This window comes from Parus major, chromosome 4 (genome assembly GCF_001522545.3).
Source record: "Parus major isolate Abel chromosome 4, Parus_major1.1, whole genome shotgun sequence".
Classification (NCBI taxonomy): domain Eukaryota; kingdom Metazoa; phylum Chordata; class Aves; order Passeriformes; family Paridae; genus Parus; species Parus major.
The window spans coordinates 66,652,496-66,660,854 of NC_031771.1; positions in this window are offsets into that span (position 1 = coordinate 66,652,496).

An 8,359-nucleotide genomic window follows, 5' to 3' on the forward strand; every position below is an offset into this window, starting at 1 on the left:
GAATATAGAATGTAGAATATAGAATATAGAATGTAGAATGTAGAATGTAGAATATAGAATATAGAATATAGAATATAGAATGTAGAATATAGAATGTAGAATATTGAATATAGAATATAGAATGTAGAATGTAGAATATCGAATATAGAATATAGAACATAGAATATAGAATGTAGAATATAGAATATAGAATGTAGAATATAGAATATAGAATATTGAATATAGGCTGTAGAATATAGAATATAGAATATAAAACAGAATATAGAATGTAGAATATTGAACATAGAATATAGAACATAGAATATAGAATGTAGAATATAGAATGTAGAATATTGAACATAGAATATAGAACATAGAATATAGAATATAGAATAGAATATAGAATATAGAATGTAGAATGTAGAATATAGAATATAGAATATTGAATATAGAATATAAAATATAGAATATAGAATATAGAATATAGAATATAGAATATAGAATATAGAATATAGAATATAGAATATAGAATATAGAATATAGAACGTAGAATGTAGAATATAGACAGGGATTTAATTGGCAGGGATTTAATTGGCAGGGATTTAATTAGGAGCTTGCATTGAGAGCAGTGAGGATCCTCAGGTGCCCTCCAAAGCTCAGTGACCGTGGCATGACCTGAGGTGATTTTAGGAACGGAGCTGGGGAAGGGGCTGGAGCACCAGGAGCAGCTGAGGGAGCTGGGGAAGGGGCTCAGCCTGGAGAAAAGGGGGATCAGAAGGGTCAGTGATAATCAGAGCATTAAGAAGTGAGCTTTGGCAGGGGAGGAGCTGCCAGAGCATCCCAACTCAGACAGAAACTGGAGATCACTCAGTTTCTTTTTCTCCTGCCAGGAAGAACAGATGTGCAAAAGGGGAGCTCTGTGGGAAAAAAAAACAACGACAAAAAAAAATACTGAGAAGAACTGCTCCAATCTTGAATAATCCATTTGTGAAGCAGTTCCCACAGGCAGAACCAGAGCAGAGGACTCCACAGGAAAGACCAGGAGATAGCTCCCTAGGAGTGGCAGGGAAGAGAGATTACAGATATTTCCTCTGTTTGTTACTCAAACAATATGAGGAGACTCAGTTTCACTCAGAGCAGCAGCATAACTGCCCTCTCTTTATTATATATTTTATCTTCATCTGCAGCTCCCTGCTGTCCTGGCGTCCCTGGCTGTCCCAGGGGACAGCAGGGAGCAGAGATGAGGATGGAGATGGACTGCAGGGGCTTCAGGATGGCTTGTGACCACTGCTGACTAAGCAGAGGGACACAGAGCCTGCCCAGGGTGACACTGATCCCACAGCAAAATCCAGTCCCTGCCCTCTGGGACAGGGACAGCACCCAGGGAATGGCTGGAGCTGGGTCAGGGGAGGTCCAGGTTGGATGTCAGGGAAATTCTTCCCCAGAGGTGCTGGCACTGCCCAGGCTCCCCAGGGAATGGGCACCAAGGCTGCCAGAGCTCCAGGAGAGTTTGGACAGCGCTGCCAGGGATGCCCAGGCTGGGATTTTGGGGTGTCTGTGCAGGGCCAGGGGTTGGATCAATGATCCTGGTGAGTCCCACCCAGCTCAGGATATTCTGTGATCCCATGAAACCTGTCTGTGTCAGACCTCGGGGAGCTCTAAAAACATCACCTGAGGAAGGGAGGGAGGAAAACTCTTCACCTCCCACAGGGAGAGCTCTCCAGCTGCCTCCTCAGCTTCTCCCACAGTTCCAGCCCAGTCAAACACTTGTGTGCAGCTCCCTCCTACCTTTCTTTTCACCCCATCTGTGGTGCCAACCCCTCTCTGACCCTTGCTGCCCACACGCCCTGCACAGGCAGCTACAAATGATCACAGCCTGGAGTAGAGCAGGAATCCCTCTAAAAATTCTCTGTCAGAAATCCTCAGGGAAAGAAGGAAACAGCAGAAAGGTGTTCAAGCTGTGGGAGAGCTTCTGACCCCTACCAAAGGTCCACACTCGCTCTCCCAACCCAACTCAGGCCACATCTGGTGGCTGGAGCCCTCACTGGACACCAAGGGTCAAAAACAGAGCACAAGTTCAGGTCCAGCTTAGCAAAACATCCCTGGAGGAGTTTAAAAGCCATGTGGATGTGGCACCTGGGGACACTGGAGCTGGCACATGGGGACATGGGCCAGTGGTGGCCTTGGCAGTGCTGGGGAATGGTTGGAGTGGATGATCTTAGAGGGGTTTTCCAGCCTAAACAAAATCTGTCATTTATAATTTCCCAGACGTTTTCCACAGCTGTGTCATTGTTAGGTTGAGGTCCTGGTTCTCACCTCAGGTGCTGCCTGCAAGAATTGGAGGTGCAGTCATGTGCCAAATTCAGGAACACCTTGGAGCCTCCACTCATTTTCTTTTCCATGTGGAATAACGCTGCTTTATACATTTACAGACTTCTGGAATGGCTTGGGTTGGAAAGGGCATTAAAGATCATCCAGTTCCACCCCTGCCAAGGGCAGGGACACCTCCCATTATCCCAGGTCACTCCAAGCCCTGTCCAGCCTGGCCTTGGCCACTTCCAGGGATCCAGGATCAGCCACAGCTTCTCTGGGCACCCAGTGCCTCATCACCCTCACAGTCAGGAATTTATTCCTAATTCTTCCATTTTTCTACATTAATTATTCTTGTTTTCATCCTTGACTATGATTATACGAACTTAAGCTGAGATTTTTTTCAAAGTAAAGGGTGTCCTCTGAATATTTACAAAGCTCCTGCTCCACAGGAGGAGCTGCAGTTCCTACGAGCCAGGGATTAAACACGGATTAATCACAGGATCATGGAATGGTTTGGTTTAGAAGGGACCTTAAAGACCAACCTGAAGCTCCAACCCCGTGAAGAAGGGACTCAGTCACTCCTGGGCTGTTTCTTTGGCTGTAAAATGGGCAGAAAATGGATTGTCTGATCTCCTGGGGGTGTGCATGAACCTCACAGCAGAGGTTCTGTGGGTGCTGCAGGCTTTTCAGGACTGCAGCTTCTCAGAAAAATGAAGATTTGCCAAGACTGAAGATTTCTTTTGGAAATCAATCAATTTCCCAGCGAAAAAAAAAAAATAGAATAAAAAGAGGGAAAAAAAATTGCACTTAATGATCTGCCTTGGACAACAGCAAGGTGCCAACTTCACCTAGGATTTCTCCTGCCTGCCTCCCACTCCAGCTCCTCATTTTTCTGCTTTTCTTTTCGCCTGCTATCAATTTTCCACAATATTGCAAGCAGCTCCTGCTCTAATGAAACATCTTATCTGCTTGTTTGAGGTGTGTCTCGCTGCTGGGAGTTGTTTGACATTTTGAATTAGATGGTTAAAGAAGCTGTTTCACTCGATGTTAATTAGAGAAGCAGCTGGTTGTGGTGGGGTTTCTTTTTTTTTTCATACAACACTAAGAGTAAATTAAAAGAAAAATAGTCTGGTCTCTCTTAGAGCAGCTTATGGTGCAGGTTTTGAAATAGCTGAGAAAAGGAGTTCTGGTGTTTTATTTCAGTATTCCTGTTTTCTTAAGATTTGGTAATTCTGAATCACTGTTTTCCAGAGAATTGAACTTTCCAGTAAAAAGGAATGTCTGAGTATTGCCTGGTGGTAATTGTGATGCACAGGCACTGCTATTAATTTTCTTATCCTCCAGGGATCCTACAGATTACAATGGGGTTTAATGGGTCTGTGGAGACCCATGAAGAATAAGAGTTATGATTACAGAGCTGCTGGTTACACCAGCAAGGATAATCAATCCAATAAAATAGTCCTGGGCTGAGAACATTGGATCCACAGCTGATGCCAGATGGGATCAGACCTTTCTTTTGAAGCATCCAGTCCTTCTGAAGTGGGAAAAACCCTTGGAAAAGAGCATCCATGGGTGCCCACAAACCCTGCATGATCCAGTATTAGGTATCAGGAAGAAATTCTTGTTTGGAGAAGGGCCTGGAGTATCAGGGAATAACTTCCCACTGCCAGAGGGCAGGGATAGATTGGATATTGTGAAGGAATTCTTCCCTGTGAGGGTGGTGAGGCCTTGGAATGGTTTCCCAGAGAAGCTGTGGCTGCCCCTGGATCCCTGGAAGTGCCCAAGGCCAGGTTGGAACAGGGCTTGGAGCAACCTGGGACAGTGGAAAGTGTCCCTGCCCATGGCAGCTTTAAGGTCCCTTCTAACCCAAACCATTCCATAATTCCATGATGATTCCATGATTACAGCACAGGCTGCTGTGCTGATGGCCAAGCTCCTGTGGAAGAGGATCCTTCCTCTTGAGCCTTGCAGAAGCCCTGGCTGCTTCTCTCAGAGCTTTCTCCTGCCTGGCGTTCTCTTTTCCTGGTTGTTCCAGGGAAGAAAACCACCCATTTTCCTTGTAAAGTCACCTCTGAGCCCAATCATGCTTTCAAATCCAGTCTTGCTGGTTTTCAAGCCCAATCTTGCCTTAAAATCCTGTTTACTTCTTCCCTCCCTTCCAATCTGCAAGGACAGATCATTTGCTCTTCCCACACGCTCCATCCTTGTGAAGCAGGGATGTGTAAAAATAAACAGCATTTCTGTGCTAACAGCCTGTCCTGGCTGCTCTGAGTCAGGGAGGATGAAAAGGAGACAGGAACCAGGGTAAAACCAGCAGACACCACTGGTGCCATGGCCAGTGCAACCTGTGAGGTGCCTTTGTCATCTCGCTCCTGGTGGCCTCTTCTGCTGCTGGTGGTGGTCACATCTTAGTTCCACCTCTGGGAACCTGATCTGGGATCCACATGGATCCCCTGGACTCCCTGCCTTTGGCAAACAGACCTCTAGGAACTGAACGTCTGGTCAATGATTTTTTCCCACCTTCACCCCAAAAATTGCATTTGGAGATTTTCCCAGCGCTAAGAGCCTTACTGGATATCCAGCACATCTCATTTCTTCTGGGATGCAGCATATAAAGCCATTAATGGCTCAAAATTAAATTAGATATTAGATGTTTAGATTAGAAATTAGAAAGGAATTCCTCCCTGTGAGGGTGGGCAGGCCCTGGCACAGGTTTCCCAGAAAAACTGGCTGCCACATTCCTGGGAATGTCCAAGGCCAGCTTGGACAGGGCTTGGAGCCACCTGGAGTGGTGGAAGGTGTCCCTGACCACAAGATCTTTAAAGTCCCTTCTATACCTCACACCACAGGGTAGGAAAACATGGAAAAGCCCCATTTTCTCTAACTCTTGGCTGTTCTTCCCATTACTCCAACATCCTCTAAACAAAAAGGTCACTTCCATTGTTCCTTCACTTTGTTCTGACAGCTCCGGCACGGTGACACCTGGCCAGCTCGGTGATGTCAATTAAATACTTGTCCAGGCTTCAAAGCCCCCAGTGTCACACTGGAGCCAGGGGACAGCTCTTTGCAGTGTCATTAGGAGCTCGTCAAACACATCCTCGTCATCCTGGGGTGCCAACAGCGAGTTCAGAAAGCGGAATGTGCCCACTCTCTGTGGGACATTTCGTGCTTTGGATCAAAGAGATGGAAAAATAAAAAAATTTAAAAAATTGCAAAAGTTGATTTATTTCTGGTTCAAGAATTCACCTGAAAGAAATGACAAAACAAAAGCAAAGACAAACAAAGGAAGCGATGACTGAAGGGAAGCATCAGAAGCTTTGTGTCCCCCTTCGGCCGGCGAAAAATAACTGTTCATTAAGAGAAAGCTCTTGGAAAAGGTCATCAAAGACAGTGATGCACAAGGTGAGGCAACCTGGTGACAGAGGTGTCTGATGTATTATTTCCTCTGTTGTTCCCTAAGCTCCTTGGCACAACAGCAGCTCCTGATAAAGAGGAGTGAGCTGGACCCACCACAGCCTACGTTTGGTTGGGAGTGGCCAAACCTCTGTGGTTTGTCTCTGGTGAGAATTTACGGGGCCTTCCAGTGCCTAAAGGGGCTCCAGGAGAGCTGGAGAGGGAGTGGGAACAAGGGATGGAGGGACAGGACACAGGGAATGGCTCCCCAGTGGGAAAGGGGAGATTGGGGTGGGATCCTGGGAATGAATTCCTGCCTGGGAGGGTGGGGAGAGGTTGGGCTGGAATTCCCTGATTTGCTGTGGCTGCCCCTGGATCCCTGGAAATGTCCAAGGCCAGGTTGGACAGGGCCTGGAACAACTTGGGCTAGTGGAAAGTGTCCCTACACATGGCAGGAGCTGGAATTAAATGCCTTTAAGGTCCCTTCCAACCCAAACCATTTAATGAGTCTGTGATCTGATACGACCTTATAGCCTCAGGTAAGAGAGCAGAAATCCCAGTTTTCAATTTTTTTTTCATGAGTGCCATAAAAAAAACCCTTCAAAATACAGAGTTACACAGATCTCCAAATGAACACATTGTGAACCACGACTCATCTCTTTTTTCAGTTTTTTGCTTATTTTTTTTTTTACATTTCCTGCTTTCAAATATAGCCCCAGGACATAAATCCTTCCCCAGCTGGGACTGTTGGAAACACAGACGTGAGCAGCATCCCTCAGACACCAACCCCAGCCCAGCAGGTGTGGTACAAACAGCACAACAAGGTGACACTGACTCACAAAAAGTGCACATTTTCATAGAATATTTTCACAGAACCAATCATTCAAGCATAGCCCAGTGCTGGTTTTCCAGTTCTGAATTTCCCTGCTTCGATCTGCCAGGTGAGGAAAGCTGGAAAAGCCATCCCACATCTACTTTAGGTGCTTATATGAAGGGTTTTAAAACACTGGTTTTGATTTATTTCCTTTTATTCCTCCCCTCTTTCCAGGGAAATACACTGGAAGAGTGGCTTGCTGCCAATATCTGAAGGGTGAGAAATCCTCTCTTGTCTCTTAAATTCTGGATTCCTACTGAGCTCTTTATATAAAAAGCACCCAAAAAATAGTTCCTAGCTTTTAAGCCAAGAGATTCCCTGAGTCTGGAAGGTTGCAGAAGTAAAAGAAAATATTACAATGAAAATTACTGTGCTTCTGGAAGCTGCAGGACCACGATCCACAGCCTGGGTTGGGAGCCCAGAGCTGGTCCCTCTCAGACAGCCCTGGAATCCCAAATTTCTCATGGTTCTGCAGAGTTTGTCTGTCTGAAATTCCTCCTTGCTCTGCAGGATGAGCAAAGCTCAGGGATGGGGATGTCCAACCCAACAGGGAATTTTTATCTTGTTCCATGTCCTGGAACCCAGGTGGGCTCAGCACAGCTCTGTTATCCCAGCCTGATCTTCAAACACCCACCTACAGCTCTACCTGAATGTAGAAATTCCCTTTCCTGTGGATAACCAGGATCAAATCCACAGCAGCCTCACTCAGCTGGTGTGCGCAGGTCTTCTTCCAGCCCTGGAGCCTTCATCCTCACCCCTGGAATTTCCAGGCACTGCCCTCCCTACAGCTCATCAGGGCTCCTCTGCTGCAAATTTCCCTTCATTGCACCTACAGAACACCTCTCTGCAAGGGGATTTTTAGCTCCTCAAAGCAGTCAGGTCAAGGTTTCTGTATCCTGACCCTCTGCACGGTTTCCCCCTGTGAGAGAAGGGAAGAATGGACTGGGCTCTGTTCTGTAAAGCCTCTGTGTCCCTTCCTGTCTCACCTCAGGTCCCACCTCCATCTCCAGCTCATCCTCTATGAGCTGCTGGGTCTCCAAGCAAGGAATTTTGTGCTATTTCCCTGTCTGGCTGCACGCTGAGGAAATGAGGAAAGCCCCCAGATACAACCAGAGCAGCACCTTCTCCCTCTGTTTTAAACCTTCCTTGAAAATTCACCTTTTCCTGCAACACCTGCAAAACCCCCTTGCCTCTCTTGGCTGGTCGATAGAGCTGCCAGCCATGGTCTTTTTGGTGAATGCCTTGGTCAGCCTGGTGTGGGTTTTTCCTTCAATTTTGATTGCAAAAGCTGTAATTCACCCTTCAGACACCATGGAGTCATGGAGTGTTTTGGGTTGGAAGGAACTGTAATGATCATCCCATTCCACCCCCTGACACAGGCAGGGACACCTCCCACTGTCCCAGGCTGCTCCAAACCCCATCCAGCCTGGCCTTGGACACTGCCAGGGATCCAGAGGCAGCCACAGCTGCTCTGGGCACCATTACCACCTTTTCTCAGGGAGGAATTTCTTCCTAATTTCTAATCTGAATCTCTTCTCTTTTACTCATCTGGTAAAAGAGCTCAGCAAGGGCAGAGACAACTTCCTGTGTATCAAAGTTCATCCTCTCTTGGGTCTTTGCTGAGCATGGATAGGCCAAATCATGGAATCACAGAATTGTTTAAGCTGGAAAAAACCCTCTAAAACTGAGTCCAACACTGCCAATGCCACCACTGACCACGTCCCCCAGTGCCACCACTGACCACGTCCCCCAGTGCCACCACTGACCATGTCCCCCAGTGCCACCACTGACCACGTCCCC